We start from the raw sequence: 21,634 nt of genomic DNA on the forward strand, positions 1-21,634 counted from the left end.
TAACATTTGGACTGGGGACCAATGCAGAAAATACCCACACTAAGGCTGAAAGGTGGCAAGTACCAGTCATACCATGTAAATGGTAAGCAATTGCCTCTTCCAGTCAGAGATGATCCAGCCACTGCCTTTGACATTCAATGATCTTATGGGTCACTGAGTCTCCCACTATCAACATGCTGGGTGTTGCCATTGACCAGAAATTGAACTGGGATCACCATTTAATAGAGAGACTGCAAGAGCAGATCAGTGGCTTGAAATACTGCAGCAAGTAACTCACTTCCTGACCCCCTTAAGCCTGCCCATCATCTATAAAGTATAAGTCAGAAGTGTGATGCAATACTCCCCACTTGCCTGGATGGGTGCAGCTCTAACAATACACAAGAAGCTTGACACTATCCAGGGAATTCACCAAAGGCCCTTAAATAGCAATCTCCAATCTCATGACTACGTCCGTCTAGATGGTCAAGGGCAGCAGATATATTGGAAGACCACTACCTACAAATTCCTCTACAAGCCACTCGCCATCCTGACTTGGAAGTATATCACTATTCTTTCTCTGTGGCTGGGTCAAAATCCTGGAATTCCTCCCTAAGGGCATTGTGTGTCAACCAACAGCACATAGACTGCAGAGATAATGGAAACTGTAGATGCTGGAGAATCCATGATAATAAAGTGTGAAGCTGGATGAACACAGCAGGCCAAGCAGCATCTCAGGAGCACAAAAGCTGACGTTTGGGGTCTAGACCCTTCATCAGAGGGTCTCTGATGAAGGGTCTAGGCCCGAAGCGTCAGCTTTTGTGCTCCTGAGATGCTGCTGGGCCTGCTGTGTTCATCCAGCTTCACACTTTATTATCTAGCACATAGACTGCAGTAGTTCAAGAAGGCAGCTCACCACCTTCTTAAGGGTAACTTGGAACAGACAAGAAATGTTAGCCTGTCAACAACACGGTCATCCCACAGGTGAATAAAAAATATATTTTCATCACAGGTTGGTTTTCAAGCATCATTATCTCTGTTTTTTTAAAAATGCAAATTAATTAAAGTAGAATTATATAAATTACAATGCATAAAGGGATCACCTGATTTTGCATTTTGTTTTAAATTTTAAAGTAAATCTACTCTAAGGTCTACTCATTATCTTTCTTGGAATTCTAGATACACTCATAACATCATCACTGCACCTGAGCCAGAAACTCTGACTCCCAGTCCTAATCAGACTCATAGAGCCTATCATTTCTGCACTGTTGTTCTGTGCATATTAACTCAATACAAATATCCTGCCTTTTCCCAGTAACCTTGTGTGTTGTTCCTGTTTAAAGAATTGCCCAATATCCTTTTGAATGCCTTGCCACTTCCATGCAGATCCACTGCCTATCTATTCACCATGCGAAAAAGATTCTTCTCATCTCACATTTGCTTCTTTTGCAAAACACTTTAAAACTGTGCCATCTTGTTCTTGATTCATTTATGAGTGGCAACAGATTCCTCCTTTCTGCTCAATCCATACCCTGTCATGATTTGAAAACTTCCACCAGCCTTCTCTGCTGCAAGGAAAGTAGTCACAGTTTCTCCAATTTAACTCATAATTGAAGTGATCCATTCCTGAAGCCATTCTCATAAATGTCACCAACTTGTTCACATTCTCCCTTTATTGTGGTGCCCAGAGCTCTACACAATCATCCCACTGAGGTCTAACTGTAGTGTCTATAATGAAGCCAGCCAGGTGGACCTCATGAAATATGTCTTCCCTGATTGGGGCTGTTAATGTGGTCCAATCAGGAGCTCTGTTTGACAGACACAAACAGACATGTCAGAGGTTCTGTTCATCTGAAAGCTGGCTCTGAAGAAACTGAATCAGTGTCAAGGACTCTCCATGTATAAATAAGTGATGACTAGGTGACAGGATACCAGCCTCTGTGGAGTTATTTCACTAAGTTGTGTCTTATAAAAGACCACATAACTTCCTTGTACATTATGCCCCTATCTATGAAGAAAAGAGATAATGGGAACTGCAGATGCTGGAGATTCCAAGATAATAAAATGTGAGGCTGGATGAACACAGCAGGCCAAGCAGCATCTCAGGAGCACAAAAGCTGACGTTTCGGGCCTAGACCCTTCATCAGAGAGCCTCAGGAGCACAAAAGCTGACGTTTCGGGCCTAGACCCTTCATCAGAGAGGATGAAGAAAAGATACTGTTTACTTCACAGTTCTCTTACTAACAGCTTTCTTTGTGTTTACTTTAGTGAATTGCAGCTAGATCTCCCTTTTAGAATCTTTTAGAATAGTATTCTTTATTTAAACTGTCCCTCCATGTTCTTTGAATCAAAGTGCACTACATGACATTTTGCTGCTTTGAACTTCACCTCCCACTTTTCTACCCACACCACCAATGTGGCCAGGTCTTTTTGAAGTTCTACATTATCCTTACAGTTTACAATTCCTTCAGACTTTGTGTCACCTACAAACTTTGAAATTGTCCTCCACATGCCAAGATTGAGATTATTTATTTCTAGCAAGAAAAGCATGGGCTCCTGGCCTGACCACTGGAGAACACCATTGCAAACCTGCAGAATATAGCTACTAAGGGTACTGACTTGATGTGCCGAATGGCCTCTCACCCCACAGTAGTGATTCTGGAAAATATGAAAATCTAGTCCAATTAACTAAAATGCTGATAATTCGAGATAAAGGATAAACTTACTGAAGATGAGACCCAATGAATTGAAAGCTGAAGGATTACAGCTCGACAATAAACATACACAAAGTCAGAAATTTTGAATAATAACAGAATAATCAAGATGGAAAGTAAGTAACTGAAGGATCAGAAATGCAGGATAACCATCTTGAAAAACTATGAATCACATAAATAAGCTGACCTTAATCAAACAATATGATGTCATTTGCAAGCTGATATTTTGTTTTCAAGATTAGACAAAGTTGGAAAGTCACTAGCTTCTATAAATTAATGAACACCATCCTCCAAATTTGTGTTTAGAATTTGATTCACATATTCATTGATCAATTGTTGACTGTACTGATGTAGTACAATTGATTTTGCAGATAGATTCAAAGGTTTGAGAAAAAATGCTTAAACATAATGAGCACAGATGGAAAAAGACCTCATTTGAATCTAAATTCATTCAAGATTGGTTTAATGGTTCTATGCTGAAATTATCTTCAGGAATGCTTTCTGTGGTGTGATGACAATGGTCAGAGTTGCACCAGTGATGGTACATAAGGACATAACCACCAGATTCAAAAGATTTGGGCACAGCGTCCCTTCAATTAGATAAAGTGGCTTTGGGTTTCAATTACTGGAAACAGTGGCATTTTTCATCTCGCTACAATTAGAACTCAAATATTAAAAAAAAAGGCACAGCTAAGCTTTCACTTGCATCATTGGATTGTTGGTTTTGGTCCTGACTTTAATGGTTTGGGTCTGATTTTATTTTCAATTTTCTGTAACTCACAGTAAGTTTGCGGCAACCAAGCCAAACTGCCAAGAAAGGCTGGTTTGCTGATGTTGAAAGTGATGTTAATGATGGAAGTTCCTGTAACGTTACTGATTCTCTAAAAGTATGACTTGTAGAAGATTTGTAAATAGTTCACAGATTAAAATGAAAATCAGAAGCGCTATAAGCTGTAGCAATTTTATATGCATGAGCTAAAAGAGGATTATATTTCCTGTGATTTACTGCCAGCTGCTTATTTAGTTATTAAGCAATACCACATTTTTGCCAAAATTGCTTTGTTCCTGACATCCAAATGACTGCTCTAATTAACTACAATTCTTATTCTCTCAGCTATTTGAATCAAAGTTGCTGCCTTATCCTGAACACCTGTCTGCAGATAGTTTCTTGATGCTAATAAGTCACAGGCTGCAGTGATTGTACTTACAGTGTTAAATTAGAAATCTTGAAGTAATCTTTTTAGTCTTTTAGACTTCCTCTCTGAGATTTCATTACTTTATCAGATACTATTTTTCTTTCCACAGTACAGAATGTTTCAGAATTAGCAGCATGCAATCGCTCTGTTAGATGCCATGCTTTCTTGATGTCCCTGGCTTCCAAGTTTAAATTAGCAAAGGAATACTTTGGAGTCCTGCAGCAAAGGAGCAGAACACTATCTTTCAACTTGTGAGAGATACTTTTTTTTCATGTGAAGGCGATTAATCCAACTTTCCAGCATTCACAATTCACTAATTCTCTGCCAAATGACAGTTTGCCACAATAGTCACATAATGTTGTTTATTAAAACCTTTAAAACAATCATTTTTGAGAAGGACATCTTAATTAGTTGAATAAGTAAACTATTTGAATGCAATGATTTATTCTTCATTATCCTTTACTTTAAAGAAGTGGAAGTGGCAAAGGAAACAGACCAAAGAACATGGATTAAAAGAATTTGAAAACTTTACTCATCACTATCATGGTACTATGTAGGTCGCAGAGCTTTAAGTACTCACCACCCAATTGTGGATCCAGAGATAAAGCCAATTCAAAACACCGGAAACAATGCTTCTAGTAGCTATCAGAAAGTAAATTTAGCCTCTGTAGGCTTATACTAACTTTCTGCAGGATATGAGTTTGCAGGCTGACGTTACTCAGATTTTGACATTATTAGATATTGATTTGTAGGGTACATGTAAAGCTAGTGGGTATTCAGGTAAAAACATTCAAAGAAGGTAGACAGTATAGAAAATATAAAGTTTGTGTCTGAAGAAAGGCGCCGATCTGAAACGTCAGCTTTCCTGCTCCTCTGATGCTGCCTGGCCTGCTGAGTTCCTCCAGTTCCACATTGGGTTATCTATATAGGAAATATAAAGGCTGTTTAGATCCAATAGAAATTGCCTTTTTTATAAAGCATAGACTCGGATCCATATTCTTTCCACCTTAAGAGTGCCATTCACTTTGACAGCAGGAATTAAGGTAAATTGTTCAATTCCCAACAACAATAGTCTCTTATCTTTTCAAACAAAAACGTTTAACCATATGGCTCATATTACACAACCAGAATAACTGAGGGGAATTTCATTATGTCTTCAAATGTTCAGGATTATCCTGAAGACTTTCTCATCACAAAATAATATAAATATATTAATTGGAATATCCTGGAAAGAAAAGGAGGCAGAAATCAGGAGCAGCCTTTCAAAAAGACTAGGCCAATGGAAAACAGAAAAATAAAACTGAGATTGATAAAAATTGTGTTAGGCAAGTGTAGCAAAGGTTATAGAACAAAGGCGATCATTAGGTTTCAGTGAAAGGTCGGCTGTGTTCTAACAGAATGACAGTATAGGCTAGGGGACTGTTGGCTTTGTTCCAACTGTAATGTGTTTGTAGGTAGTGATATCAGAAAAGTGTTTTTTCACAAATGTAGGTGGAACAGACTTAGCATTATGTTGTGACCAATATCTTCCAGCTCTTCTGTAACATTGCAGTGCAGTCCTTACGGTGTCTGGTGAGTGACATTGCAAAAAATCTCCTTTCTTTGAGGAGAGTTAGAAAAAACTAAGTGCACCCTACGTTGACAAGTGGCGCAAGTAAAAACCCAAGCACACACAAAAGAACATATTATAGCAAATTATGGCAAATTAAGTTCATGTTCTTATCCTGGGTGCCAATGAATGCAAATACACTAGACTGCCATTCATTTGATGAGATATTAAACCAAGGCACTCTCTGCTTTTAGAATAAAGCAATTCATTACATTATTTGAGGGTCTTGATGTGGAGGTGCTGGTGTTGGACTGGGTTGGACAAAGTCAGAAATCACATGACACCAGGTTATAGTCCAACAGGTTTATTTGAAAGCACAAGCTTTCAGAGCATCACCTGACAAATGAGCAATGCTCCGGAAGCTTGTGATTTCAAATAAACCTGCTGAACTATAACCTGGGACAACAAGGTGTAGAGCTGGATGAACACAGCAGGCCGAGTAGCATCAGAGGAGCAAGAAAACAAACATTTCGGGCCTAGACCTGAAGAAGGATCAAGGTCCGAAACATCAGCCTTCCTGCTCCTCTGATGCTGCTTGGCCTGCCGTGTTCATCCAGTTCTGCAGCTTGTTGTCTCAGATTCTCCAGCATCGGCAGTTCCTACAATCTCTGCAACTATAACCTGGTGTTATATGACTTTTGACACTAAATGAAAAGAGAAGTTGGAGAGTTCTTTCCCGGTCGAGATTTATCACTCAATTATCATCACAAAAACATAATTATCATTTCATCATCACCTTGGTTTTTTGTGCAAGTCTGCTATGTGTAAATCAACCTTTTGATGTGCTGTAAACCTCAACACTTAGCTAATTATTGTACCCAGAGCATGGCATAATTATGAGGAATCTAACTTCTAAAGGGATGCACTCGCCCATGACCTTCTGGATAATCCCATACACTGTTAAATTCTGCTCCTTATGTCTGTAAGGACTCTGCAACCTTTGCCTCTGAATGGATTCCAGAATTTCTACCTTAGTAGTTTTGACAGTATAGTGGGCCTATAGTTACCTGGATTTCTAGGTCCATTTTTCACTATTTCCTTCACTATCCAGAAGCATGGGATCTGTGGTAATTTGGTCACTTGGATTCAGAACTGGCTTCTCCATAGAAGACAGAGGATAGTCGTAGAAGGGTGTTTTTCTAGCTGGAGATCCATGGCTGGTGGTGTTTCACAGGGATCTGCACTGCAACATTGCTGTTTGTGATGTGTCTAAATAACTTGGATGAAAATGTAAATGGATGAGTTAGTAAGTTCAGATGGTACGAATATCAGCAGAATTGTGGATCATGTAGAAGGTCATCAAAGGACATAGTGAGATATAGATCACTTGCAGATTTGAGCTGAGAAATGGCAGATGGATTTAATCCGGGTAAGTTTGAGGTGCTGCACACTTGGGAGGTCTAATATTAAGGAAAAGTATACAGTTAATTGCAGAACCCTGAATGGCACTGATGTACAGGGGAATCTTGGGGCTCAAGTCCATAGATCCCTGATGGAGGCCACACAAGTTAACAGATAGCAAAGAAGGCATTTGGCATGTTTACTTTACTCGTCAGGGAATTGAGTACAAAAGTTAGGATGTCATGTTTCAGCTTTATAAGACTTTGATTAGGAAACACTTAGAGTATTGCATTCAGTTCTGTTCACCACATCCCAGGAACGGTGTGGAGGCTTTGGAGAGGATGCAGCGGTTTACCAGGATGCTGCCTGGATTAGATGGTATGAGCTATCAGGAGATCCTAGAAAAACTTAGGTTGTTTTCTCTGGAGCGGTGGGTGCTGAGGGGAGACTTGATAGAAATCTATAAAGTTATAAGATGAAATGATAGGGTTGATGGTTGAGAGGTAATGGGAACTGCAGATGCTGGAGAATCCGAGATAACAAAGTGTGGAGTTGGATGAACACAGCAGGCCAAGCAGCATCTTAGGAGCACAAAAGCTGGTGTTTCGGGCCTAGACCCTTCATCTGATGAAGGGTCTAGGCCCGAAACGTCAGCTTTTGTTCTCCTAAGATGCTGCTTGGCCTGCTGTGTTCATCCAACTCCACACTTTGTTATCTCGGGTTGATGTTTGAATCTTTTTCCCAGAGTTAAATGTCAAATACTAAGGGACTTACATTTAAGGTGAGAGGGGGAACGTTCAAAGGGGATGTGAGGGGCAAAGCTTTTACACAGAGCGTGGTAGGAGTCTGGAACGCACTCCCGGGGTGGTGATAGAGGCTGATACAATAGGTCCATTTACGGGACTTATAGATAAGTACATGAATATGCAAGGAATGGAGGGATATGGATCAAGGGCAAACAGAAGGGATTAGTTTAGTTTGACATCATGTTTGGCACGACATAATGGCCGAAGGGCCAATTCCTCTGTTGTACTGTTCTATGTTCTTGTCTAGAAAACCTTAAAATGTTTTATTTTTGTTAGGGCAGTTGCTATCTTTAAGAACAGTTAGCTTACCTGCTTCAGTTGTTTCACTTATGTGGTGCCTATTCAAAAATGTAACTACAATATCAGTAGAATGTTTATTCTAGCTTATTCTACTTTTTAATCAATGCATGCTTCTGCCTGAATGTTTTAAATACTGGACTGAAGATTCCATGAAATGATTGTGACAGCAAATATTCTCTAAATTGTGATGATCTCTTTGCTATCCATTCAATGAGCATGTTATTTGTGAAAATCATCTAGACACATTTGGATGTGGACAATTAAGTTCAGGCAATTGATATATAGTTTAACAAGGGTCATTGAGGGTCAGACACAAATTTGACTGAGAGTCCAGCAGTTGTTGTAATAAATGTAATGTAAATATAAATAAATATAACGAGGAAGCAGCATAGCTGATGTCCTTTTCACTCTTATGTTCCAACAGAATGATCAAAATTCGGGTCACTTGGTTGCATAAAAATTATACATGATTGTACTTTATGATATAACATATATTTGCTTTAAAAGAAAAGAAATATCCTAATTGAAATAAATAAAACAGATTTTGAACAGTTGTGGTGGGATGAAGGCAAAGAAAAATGATCTGTGAAATGGGGGCAACAGAGGACAAATTAGATGTCAGAAGAGTTAGTCTTCCAGGGCCAAAGGAAACGGTAATAAGAGAAGGTAAAAAAGGACAATGATACGCGTAGAGTAGGTTTGCTAGTGAGTGAAAAAAGATATGAGAAAAGCTGAAATATGCAAAACAAAAAGGAACAAAATTGGTAGACAGTTTACAATCTAAAATTCTTGAACACGCTGTTGAGCCCAGAACATTGTATTATGCCAACTTAAAAAAATGAGGTACTTTTCTTCAAGTGTACATTGAGTTTCACTGGAATACCGTAGCAAGTCAAGGACAGAGATGTCAGTTTGAGAACAAGATGAAGAATTTGAATGGCAGACCACTAGACGTTCAGCATCAAGCTTGCAGAGTGAATGCAACTTCCCCAAAGTGCAGTGGAGGCAGAGCTGATCCACAGATTCAAGAAAGAAATAGGTATGTTTCTGACCAAAAGCAGGTTAGAAGGCAATGGAGAGCGGGCTGGAGAGTAGAACTGAGACCAGGATGAGATCAGCTATGATCATATTAAATGGCTGAGTGGACTCGAAGGGCTGCATTGTCTACTCCTACTCCTCATTCCAATGTTTCTCTATTCTCATGTAAGCACATTTTCAAGTGACTACCTGAGCTTCATTTGGTCTACCTGATGTAGAGGAGATCACATTGTGAACTATGCGTACATTAGAGTGGATTGAAAGAGATACGAGTAAATCACCACTAGACCTGTGAGGAATGCTTAGGGCCTTGGAAGGTGAGGTGTGAGAAGGTAAAATGACAGGTGCTACATTTCCTGGAAAGATGCTGTGGTAAGAGGATGAGGTGGTGGGTGTGACTGAGCAGTGGACTAGGATATCATGGAGGGAATGTTTCTACAGAATGCTAAAATAGGAGGGTAAGATGTGTTTGGTGTGTCATCATGCTGGATGTGACAGAAATGTTACAACTCATCATTTTGAGTATGGACGCTACTAGACTGGAAAGTGGTGAGGCAATGGGTGAGATCAGATTGTGGGATATTTGGTAGACACTGTCAAGTCATGATGGCAAAAGTCCTGATTATTAGTTGAGGAAAGAAAGAAGGTATTTCAGAGATGTTGATATGGAAAGTTGAATCAACAGAAAAAAATGTTGCAGGAATGGAATGGAGTCAGTGTTAAATTTAGGGCATGAAGATAGGTATTGAAGGTAGCCTTTTAAAAATTCTATAATTGTATGTGGGTGATGCTGGTTTGCGCAGCATTAATGGTCTGTGCCTAATTGCCATTGAGAACGTGGTGGTGAGCCATCTTCTTAAACTACTGCAGTCCTTGTAGAGTAGGGACACCCACAGTGTTTTTAGGAAGGGAGCTCCAGAATTTTGACCCAGTAGCAATGAACGGACAGTAATACAGTTCCAAGTCAGGGTGATGCATGGTTTGGAGAGGAACTTGCTTGTGATAGCATTGCCATATATCTCATATCCTTATACTTCCAGATGGCAGAGGTAATGGGTTTGGAAAGTACTGGCAAAGAGCCTTAGTAAGCTGTTGCAGTGCATCTGTTTATGACATACACTTCTACAATATGCATTGGAGGTGAAGGGAGTACATTTTAAGGTTGCAGATAGGGTTCCAATCAAGTGGTCTGTTTTGTCCTGGATGGTGTTAAGCTCTTTGGGAGCTGTTGGAGCTGCATTTGTCCAAGTGAGTGGAGAGTATTCCGTCACACTCCTGGCTTATGCCTGTTTGATGTTGAACAAGCTTTGGGAGTCAGGCTGTGGGAATCAATGGGCTCAAAATGATGGTCTATCACTAGAAATGGAGACAGGCCGACCAAGAAAGGGGACAGAAGAATCATAGATGGACCATGTGACTTTGGAATAACTCGATTAATGAAAGTTTAGATTTAAGCATCACAGCAGTGTTACCACAGCAGGATCATCACCAAAAGATTGAAAGAAAAGGTCTTAGAGCAAAAAACTGCAATTATAGTAGTGGAGGTCAAAATAGAAACTGTAATGCCTGCAGAGATGCTCTTCTACCTTGTTGAGCATTTCCTGTATTTTCTGCGCTCAACTCATATAGAGCACCTGAATTTCAACTTTCATACTTAAAACATTAAACCTAGCCAATTTCCAAGCCATTTTTCCCAGAGAAAATAGCACATTTCTTCAAGATTTTAATCCTGTTATAAAATAATAGGTTTTTATTAAGTCTTCCTTGTTGCTTTTGTTTTCATTAAATCATTGAATTAATGTGGAATCTGCCAACAGACGATTTCAACTATAACCTTTTCCAAATCATGTACCGATTTAAACATATGTAGCAAAGAATGACATGTGTATCATCAAAGTAGGACTGATGTGGAGAGTGTCCTAAAAATAGGTTTTGTCATCCTTGACATTCCTTCACAAAGAGTTTGATATTTCAGCTAAAGTCTATAGACTGTTTTTAATTGATGCCCTTCATTACATCCCAAAGTCAAAAGTGAACAGATACATTGGCAATGACCTACCAATAAGTGGCTGAAACTTCAGCAAAAGGATACAAAAAAACTCAAATAGATATTTCAATGGGACTTTTCCCAGCCTTTTTCAAAATGGAAACTCTGCAAAATTGTGGAATTCCTTGTGGCATTGTCTCATTTCTATTCCTCTGGCAGAAATTCCTCTGACAATTCAGCAGCTTTTGAACAAAATGGCAGTGGGTTAGTAGGTCTGTGTGCTGGCTTGTTTGCTCCCACCTGCTTTCTTTTTGTCCTTTTAAGTCCTGCTCTTTTGCTTTCATTTCTCTTTTCTCATTTTTATTTTCTTAAAAGCCTCTTGCGGCGGGTTAATCAGCAACATTGGTACAGCGGCAAGAGTGGGCTGTGCATGGAGTAGCAGCAGCCACCCATTGCCCAAGGTGGCACTGGATGCAGGTCTTCCTGGCAATTGGAGGTGGCAGCAAGAACACCCTCCTGGCATTCAGGGCTGGTGGCAGTGTCAGTGGTAGCAAGAACACAGCTCCTCCTGGTGAGCAATGCAAGACTCTCAGGTTGACCAAGACTGCAGGCCATGAGCCGTAGCTAGGCACGAGTGCCTGCATCAGTAGTTCCAAAAACCTTCATAGAGACAGACTTTGAGCTCTGGCTTTGGATTTTTTAAAAAATTTTTTGCTGTCATTTAATATAAAATTCTGGGTTTGTAACCAAGATAGCATCAGAAAATGGCCGCTTCATACGCTTCTCACTGTATTCATGCATTCTTCTATTTGAGCATATGCGACAATAAAATCTCAGTCCAATTCCAAACGAATTTGACACCACTGGCATATTCATGTTACAATTCCCAAGTGAAGTACTATATTAAAGTTCAGAGATTACATTTATGTCAAAAGACTTTCACTTATTCAGTAGAATAACAATAAATTCCACTGAAGAAAAAATACAGCTCACAGAATAAAAGCAAAATAGTGTGGATGCTGAAAATCTGGAATAAAGATAGATGATGCCAGAGACACTCAACAGGTCTGGCAAGATCATGTGGAGATAGAACTGAAGTTAACATTTTGAGTCAGGTATGACCCAGTTCTCCAATTCAGAAGAAGAATTGTGCCAGTTGGAGCATTCATTCGGTTTCTATCTCCACAGATATGGACAAAACTATCAAGTTTCATTAGTGTTCTCCGCATTTGACACAAGTCACAGAGCTGCTTTAGCAAAATACCTCTTTTCCACCCTCTCCTACTGGGTGGAAGATACAAAAGTTTGAAAACAAATACCAACATATACGAGGTAACCTTCCTCCCTGTTCTTTTCACACTTTTGCATCTTCTCTGGAGCTGTAACACTATATTGTGGATTCTGTTCTATTATATGATATGCTCATGGAACGTATGATTTGCTTGGATAGCGCACAAAACAATACTTTTCACTCTATCTCAGTATGTGACAATAATAAATCAAATCAAATCAAATCAAATTAAACATTTGCAGATACGTTTTTAACATACTTTTCAAGAAAGAAATGAGTAACAATGCATCTCTCATCCAAGAACCCTGTTTAGAATCAAATATTCTTTAAGTGAATTTGAGGTAACAAAACAAATTAGTAGAATATCCTTTCAATTAAATTTTAATAGGAGTTCATAGAATGCAGTTCACTCAATGATAGCATTTTCACTTTGGGTAGGATCTGATCCAGGTACAAATTGTGCCCAAAGTTGCTCAAGCTATGAATTTGCTTTACCTTTGAGCTTCTGATAAAGTATTTGCATATCATCAATTTAAAATCTACCGAGAATCAGTTAAATGAAGTTTTCTTGAACATTATTTTGCTCACAAAACTTAAGCTTTAAAAATATTTCCTTATATATTTACATGTGTTAAATTGATACAGATAAAAATAGGTTCATCATAAAAGAATTAATATTTTTAGTCAGTCCTTCATCTATCTACCTGTGAAGAGTCTGGTTTTTAATCATTTGACAAGGTCATTCATGGTAGGTTGGCCTGGAAGATTAAGACACACTGATTCCTCAATGAGTTGGTAAGTTGGATACAAAATTGGCTTGGTCATAAAAGACAGACGGTGGTTTTAGAGGTTTGTTTGTCTGTCTGGAGTTCAGTGATCAGTGACATTCAGCAAGGATCAGTGCTGGGACATTTGTTGTTTGCAGTATATAAATGATTTGGAGGAGAACATAGATGGTCTGATTAGGAAGTTTGCAGATGGCACAAAAATGAGTGGACAGTAGGGAACGTTGGCAAAGGACACAGTGGCATAGAGATCAGTTGGAAAGTTGGGTGGAAAAATGGCAGATGGAGTTTAATCTGGTCAAATGTGAGGTGATGCATTTTAGGAAGTCAAATGCAAGAGGAAAGTTTACAGTAAATAGCAGGACACTTAGGAACATTGATAAGTAGAGAGATGTGGCTGTGCAAGCCCACAGCTCCCTGAAAGTGGCAACACAAATGGATAAGGTGGTAAAGAAGGCATATAGCGTGCTTACCTTCATTAGTTGGGCATTGAATATAAAAGTTGGAAATTCACGTTGCAGCTGTATGAAACTTTAGTGACACCACATTTGGAGAACTGCATGTAGATCTGGCTTCCACACAGTATGAAGGATGTGAAGGTTTTAGAGAGGGTGCAAAACGCTTACTAGGATGTTTACTGGTTTAGAATGTATTGGATATAATGAGAGTTGGATACATTTGGATTTGTTTCTGCTGGAGCATCAGAGGCTGAGGAATGACCTGATAGAAATATATAAAATTATGAGAGACATGGATAGGGTATTTAGTTGAAGTCGGCAAATCAGACGGTGCTAAGTCATCGCTTGTTTACATTCTGGGAGTGGAACGCTCAGTTAGTGCGGTTGTGAAGGATGTTTCAGAAGAACCTACTGTTGGGAATTGGTCAAAATTACTTATGAAAAGCTTTTCTGGCTCTGAAACTAAAAGGAAACATACAACATTCATCTTTGAAAACTTTCTAATAGCTTCTGGACAATTGGATGGCTGGACTGACTGGATACAGGGATCTTGTTTTGCAGAAGTCTACAATAAGGGGTCAAAGTGCTAGAATAAATGGTAGGCATTTAGGACTGAAATGGAAGAAATTTCTTCACTCAGATCAGAGAAAAGCTACGGAATTCTCTGTTATATTAGGCCATGCGTAGGCCAGGTTACTGAATAGATTTAGGAAAATAATAGATACTTAGGCACTAAAGCTATCAGGGAACCATGACAGAGCAGGAGTATAATATTAAGGTAGAAGATAAGCCATGATCACAATTGCAGTCTTCATGGGCTGAATGGGCTACTCCTATTCTTGTTTTCTATCTTTCTACATTTACCACATGTGTACAATCTAAAGTACAGATCATCTAGGATGGATAATCACATATTTGAATTCTACTATACCTGCTTACTTGCAAAAGCAATTATTTTATTTGTCATTGGCATTCTGTACATTGGAACAAATGAGAATGTTTCACTCCCTGTCCCTAGGAAAGATCAACTGTTGTCTTCAAAATAAGTTCTTATATGAAGGTGGCAGACCATTCCATATCTTGACGTAGCGTTTGCATTGTGGAACAGACCATTCGGCCAAACAGATTCACAGCAGTGGTTATGTTCCACAAGGTGCCTTCATTCTACCATCTTCATATACCAGCATGATCCGTTGATCAGAGAAGATTATAATCTTCCTGTCCCACTTGTTTATTGGACTTTCCCTGTGTGGAAAACTCTAACTATCCTTGATCACTCAGGTCTTAAATTCCTTCTTGTTACTATGTGCTATCATCTTGGTAAATCATTTCTATGCTACCTCCCTGGTGTTTCTAGTCTAAAGCCTCATGATCAAAATTAAATTGTATCATTTATCATTCTGTTATAACAAAATTAATGGTTTAAAAACCAACCCTTAAAAAGAAATAGCAACATGTTTAAGGAAAAAAATTTATTCTCTGATGGAACTCGTATTGCTGTCATCTACTTGTTTTACTTGTTATAGCTCCTTAAGTAATTAACCTGATTTTGCTATAAAACAGATGGAGGAAGGTTGCAGGAAGGCCTTGTGCTTTCAGAAACTGTTACTTTCTACATGACTGATGAGCAAAAGTCCATGTATTAAAAGCAACTGTGCTTTTAGATGCACAGATGTGACCTGGAAAATACTCGAAAGAAATTATGTGCATGGATGAACTCGTAGGATTTTAAATTCCTGGTCAAAGCACTTTAATATCTCTAATGACCTTTTCAGATTAAATCCTCTCTGAGATTTTGGATTTTCAGCCAACCGAGATTCAGTTTACATTTTTTTTAGTTTTTCATAGAGCCATTTGAGATAATTTACTGGGTTTTAGACCTCCAGCCAAATCACTCTTGTACAATTTGTTGTCTCCTTTGACACGGCGTGAAATTAACAATTCTGCTTTAAATCATCAAAGAGTATTATTAAAGAAAATATCACACTGACTCACATAAGGAGGTATTCAATTAGAAGACCTAAATCAACTTTATTTGCTGTGTGTGGGATTTCACTGTGTAGAATTTGGTACCACATTTATTTTAATAAGGAGGCGACTACTTCCTTGATTAAGTCATGTAGAGCTTTGGGATATCTTAAGGATGTTCAAATGGAGTAGGTGCCTATAAAGGGTGAGACAATGAAAAGTTGTGTTTTTGAGAATTTGCTTCAAGTTATTAAGCTTTGGAGAGTTTTTCCCAAATTTCAATTTCGGTTAAGAGTTAGATTCTGTCAGAGAACTTCTAAATTCAAAGCAGTTAAATAGTCTTGTTAATAATGGAGATTCTGACAGTGGTGGTCATCTGTCAATCAGCTGAAAATAGTTGGTTCATAAGCATTAACTACTGCAATAGGAAGCTGAGATAGCTCATGACTCACCAGATGTTATATTTAAAGTGCGTGTATGGTGGCTCAGTGTTTAGCACTGCTGCCGCATGGTGGCTGGGACCCGGGTTCAATCCCCGTCTTGGAGTTTGCAGTTTGTCTCCATAAATGTGCAGGTTTGGTGGACTGGCCATGGTAGATTGCCCAAGGAAATTCAGGCTAGGTGGAATAGCCATGGGAATTGCACGTTACAGTTGGGTCTGGGTGGAATGTTCTTTGGAGGGTTCGTGCGGACTAGATGTGCCAAAAGGCCTGTTTCCACTCTGTAGGGATTCTATTCTGTAATCAAATCGATATGTTTTACAAAGCACAAGAAATGAAGACTGAGTAGAGTAAAAAACCATGCCAGAGTGCACAGACAGGGTGTGTAATTGTGAACTTGGTGGGACTGCAGCACTAAGGGGGAACTGACATTCCTATTTCTACCTGCTTGCTGCCTCCAGTAGTTGTAGCAGATGAAAGTTGCTCCCCAGAGATTGAGGGTAGCCTCAGATGTGATTGAGAGTGTGAACAGGCAGGGAATGTATCTGTGATTTCAGACCATTCCCTAGTAAATTGATTTGTAATCTCACATCCCAAAAGATTAGTGATGGGTGTTGCTGAACATTTTCTAAGCCAGGAAATTTGAATCAAGGTGAGTATAAATTGATTTGAAATAATGTGAATCTTTTGCAAATTGGATAATTTAATCATAAAGTTTAATGGTAATAGTAATGTTTATTAGCAGGTGTAAATTTTCTCAGTAGCCATGCGGATTATTAATTATGCACTAACTAAGAAGAATAAATTCATCGACTCATGATGCGGATTGTAAAATAGCTGATATGTTGTGCCTTCTGTGAGTGAGGATGATGGCTGCCAACGTGATCCATGACAAACACAACTACAGTCAACATTGGTTGCTTTAGGATTTCAGCTTAGAGTTCATGAGGTAGAGGCTGAGCCAGAGGCATTACATTAGGGAGGAGGATGTTTCTCTTCAGATTTTGTCAGAAATCAGAGGCAGGAAAATGTGTGACTGTGAGTGAGACAGGAAGGGAATCCAGAAGGTAGAGGAGGAAGAGCCATAGTCATGGATACCTACAGTGTGAATACAGGCCCTTCAGCCCAACAGATCCATACCAGACCTCAGAGCATCCCACCCAGACCCATCCCCCTAATCTGGCACTATGGGCAATTTAGCATGGCCAATCCACCTAGCCTGCACATCTTTGGACTGTGGGAGGAAACCAGAGCACCCAGATGTAACCCACACAGACACAGAGAGATGTGCAAACTCCACACAGACAGCCACCTGAGCATGGAATTGAACCCAGGCCCCTGGTGCTGTGAGACAGCAGAACTAACCACTGAGCCACCGTGCCGCCCTGTCATTGCAATTGTTCCAACAGGATTGAAGTTTTTACAGCTACTGTGAATGAGAACAGGGAATGCAATGTGAATAAGGGAATTGATCATGGCTTTGTGATATAGGAAGGCATTCAAGTGGCATGAGCAAATACGAATCTTGTGCTAATAGGGAATAATGTAGCTGGATGAATAGATACAGTTCTCTGCAGCTGAGACTGAAAGTCCGGAAGGCTGTGTTGCCTGCCTGATTCCAGATTTCAGGACATTGCTCTGGGCTGGAAAGGAACATGCAATAGGAGGGGTAGATCCAGTATTTGTGGTACAGGTGGTTATCAAAAATATCAGAATGGCTAAGGAAGGAGTTTTTCTCGGACAGCAAGCAGCAAAATTATAAAGCAGAACCTGAAAGGAATCTTACCCTAAGAGGATTGTAGGTTGAACTACAGCACATGGATAGCAATGTTTAAGAAGGCAGCCCACCGCCACCTTCTAAAGGGTAATAAGAGTTAGGCAGTAAATGATAATCTGACACTCCTGTCCATATCGCAGAAATGATAGAAAATAAAGCTGTACATGGCCTCGGTGAGAAGGTGAGAACACATTGGAGAACAGTAAACACTTTGGTCTTGTTATTTGAAAAACTGATCTTGAATCAGTTCAGAGAAGGTTCACTGGACTCATTCTGGGGATAAAGAACTAAAGATATGCAGGTCAGGTGGGTCAACCGTGCTAAATTACCCTGTAGTTTCTAGGGATGTGCAAGCTTGGTGGATTAGGCATGGGGAAATGTGGGGTTAGGCTGATACAGTAGAAATTGGGACTGACTGGGATGTTCTTTGGAGGGTTGGTGTGGACATGATGGGCTGAATGGCCAGTTTCCCTCCACAGGGATTCTAACATTCTAAAGATTCTAACTTATGAAACACTGAACAGACTGGGCTTTTACCCAATAATGTTTACAAGAAAGAGAGGTGACCTTATTGAAACATAAGATTCCGAGGAAACTTGATGGAGTGAATGCTGGGAAAATGTTACCCTGTGAGGGAAAGACTAGAACTAGAGGTTATATTCTAAAAATAAAAGCCTCACCGTTACGATGGAGATTAGGAAATCGCATTTTAAAAATTAGGTAACAAGATGTAGAGCTCAATGAACATGGCAGACCAGGCAACATCAGAGGAGGAGGAAAGCTGACGTTTCAGATCTGGACCATTCTTCCGAAAAAGAATTACCTGGTCATTATCTTATCACTAATCCTATTCATAGTAAAAGAAGTGCTGGTGGAATATACATGTTAGTCTGTAATACTAACACTATCAACTCAAAGAGGAACAACGACAGAAATTGCTGGTGAAGTTCAATGGGTCTGGCAGCATCTATCGGGAGAGAAACTGAGTTAAAATTTTGAGTCTGGTGATTCTTCATCAGAAAAGGAAGTTCCAGTCCATCGTTTGTCATCTGTCCATAAAACATATGCTTCAAAAACTAATGGATAGATTTCAACAAAACTGCACTGATAGTTTATGGTCCAAGGAATAACTGATTAGTTTTTGTTGAAGATGTGGATCCAGATTCTGACCCTTTTTAAAAGAATCTGTAGAGGATGAAGTAAATTGCTTTTTTTTTTGAAAGCAATTCAGAAAGTAATGGAGAAACTCAGCAAGTGTGGCACTGTCTTTGGAGAAAAACAGAGTTCACATTTTGTATCTAGCATCACTCTTCTTTAGAACTGGAAGAAGTGGGAAAATGGATTTATTTATACTTTTGAACAGAGGCAGTGAAAGGACAAAGAGAACAAATGGTATATAACATAGAACATAGAACAGTACAGCACAATACAGGCCCTTCGGCCCACGATGTTGTGCCAAAGTTTTACGTTAAACCTAAGGTCTTTCTAACCTCCACCCCTACCTTATACTATCTTCCATGCATGGAGGTCCATTGTAAAAGACAAAGAGGTTGTTACTTATGGTGAAAAAGAATTAGAAATGTAAATTAGGCAAAATTATGGTGTGAAAGGGAGAAAGTGGGGCCTCCTCACTAAGACCTGAGTAGACAAGAAACAACAAGTCAAGACTGTGAGGACAGTGGGGGGTTATGGAAAGAAAGTGAGGGCAGCAAATATTAGAAAACTGGTGAGCAGACAATTCTGGTTGTCCTCCTATAGGAAGAATTTTGTTGAATGTCGAGAGAGTGCAGAAAAGATTTGCAAGGATGCTGAGAGCACTGCAGGGTTTCAGTTATAGGGAGAAGCAGAATTGGCTGGGGATGTTTTCTCTGGAGTGTTGGAGGCTGAGACTGTGTTTCAAGAAGTTCTGCAATTGAACCTGAACATTTTGCTGTTTTATGGTTGTTTGCTGGTTATAATTCATGAGTTTTGACATAAGTATTTATAGAGAGTTGAACACAAACTCATTTTATTGAACTTTATGAAAGGATGGCCAGCAGAAAAAAAATCTGCTTTTAATAACATAAAAGCAGGGAAAATAAGAGGAGTAAGCCATTCAGCCCCTCAAGCACTGCCAGTCAATTTGATCATGATTGATTGCCCAACACAGCAAACCTCTTCCTGTTTTCTCCCTATACCCTTTGATCCTTTTAGCTCTGAGAACAACATCTAACTCTAACTTGAAAACACGTTTTTGTCTCAACAGCTTTTTATGGGCAAAGAATTCCACCAGTTCGCCACTTTCTGGATGAAGAAACTTCCCGTTATCTCAGCTCTAAATAGTCTACCGCACACCGTTAAACAGTGATCCCTGGTCCTGGATTCCCTGGTCATCAGGAACATCCTTCCCATATTCACCCTGTACAATCCTTCTGGAATTTTATAGTTACTATGTGACCTCCCCTCATTCTTCTAAATTCCAGAGAACATAGTCCTAACTGGTCCAGTTTCTCTTCATACTTCAGTTACCCTGTTTTAGAAATTATTTTGATAAATATTTGATGTGCTTGCTCTGTAACTGGAATATTCATTTTCAGAAAATAAGTGTGGAAGTCAGGAAGACACAAAGATTCTGCAGAGGGGTATAAACAGATTAAGCACATTGACGGGAAGAATAGAGGATCTGAATATTATTTGAAATAATAAAGACTGCGAAATGTTATGGAACCAAGAGATTTGGAGACCTCATCCATGAATCACAATAGGTTAGGATCCAAATTCAGCAGTAATAAGAAAGGCAAATGACTGATCATTGACTCGCCCCTTCTCTTCCTCAACATCAATGTTTCAATTTCTGGGGATTGGCCGGCCGCCAATATCCACTACAATGCCACCAACTCCTGAAGTTACCCTTGAAGATACATTCTCACTCTCTGTTTCCTGTAAAAATACTCTATTCCATTCTCACTATTCCTCTGTCTCCGTTGTACCTCTATTGTTGATGCCATCTTCTACAAGAGGGCATCCATAATATCCACTATATTTCTCAACCAAGGAATCCCCACCACCGTGGTTGACAGCGCCCTCAGCCGTGCCTGACCTATCTCCCACACTACGGCTCCCACCCCTTCCCTTGTCCTCTCTTACCACTCCATCAGCATCCACATTTAAAGGATCAATAGCTGCCATTTTGGCCACCTCCAATAGGATGCTGTCATCAGACGCGTATTCCCCTCCCCTCTCTTGTCAGTCTTCCACAGGAACTGTTCCCTCTGGGAAACCGTGGTCTGCTCCTCCTTCACTCCTAGCATGTCCCACAGTTCTGGTCACCACACTACCAGAAGTGTGTGGATGCTTTGGAGATGGTACAGAAAAGGTTTATCAGGATGTTGCCTGGTATCGGGGATTTAGCTATGAAGAAAGATTGGACAGACTGGGTTTGTTTTCACTGGAATGCAGGAGATTGAAGGATGACCTGATAGAAGTTTATAAGATTGTAAATGGCATGGATAGAGTGGAAAGTATGAGGCTTTTTCTCAGGATGGAGGAATCAATTGCGAGGGAAGACAGGTTCAAGGTGTGGTGGGGGAAGTTTAAAAGAGATGTGCGAGGCTAGATTTCTGCATAAAGTGTGGTGAATGCTTGGAACATGCTGCCAGAGGAGGTGGTGGAAGCAGACCCAGTAACAGCATTCAAGAAACAGCTGGACGACTACATGAATGGGAAGGGAATAGAGGGGTATGGATCTTGTAAGTTAAGACAGTTTTAGTATGGAACGGCAAAACGTGTCAGCGCAGGCTTGGAGGGCTGTATCGTTCTTTATTTGTTTAGCCCCATGTTACCTTCCCATGCAATGGCAGAAGGTGTAATACCTGTCTGTTTATCTTCTCGTAACTATCCAAGGCCCCAGACACACCTTCCAAAGAACAAAGAACAAAGAACAAAGAAAATTACAGCACAGGAACAGGC

At 39.7% G+C, this 21,634-nt stretch overlaps 1 long non-coding RNA gene across 1 annotated transcript in view; it reads right to left on the reverse strand.

The window, feature by feature from the left end:
- Positions 1 to 4,351: 4,351 nt before the first annotated feature.
- Positions 4,352 to 21,634, reverse strand: part of LOC132209791 (uncharacterized) — a 45,410-nt gene continuing 28,127 nt past the window's right edge. Inside the window, exons 2-3 of the long non-coding RNA XR_009445878.1 lie at positions 6,503 to 6,712; positions 4,352 to 4,807 (exon numbers count right to left, since the gene is read on the reverse strand). This is a non-coding gene — a long non-coding RNA (uncharacterized LOC132209791). The remainder of the gene's footprint in view (positions 4,808 to 6,502; positions 6,713 to 21,634) is intronic.

The sequence above is a fragment of the Stegostoma tigrinum genome, chromosome 6, assembly GCF_030684315.1.
Source record: "Stegostoma tigrinum isolate sSteTig4 chromosome 6, sSteTig4.hap1, whole genome shotgun sequence".
In the NCBI taxonomy this organism is placed as follows: domain Eukaryota; kingdom Metazoa; phylum Chordata; class Chondrichthyes; order Orectolobiformes; family Stegostomatidae; genus Stegostoma; species Stegostoma tigrinum.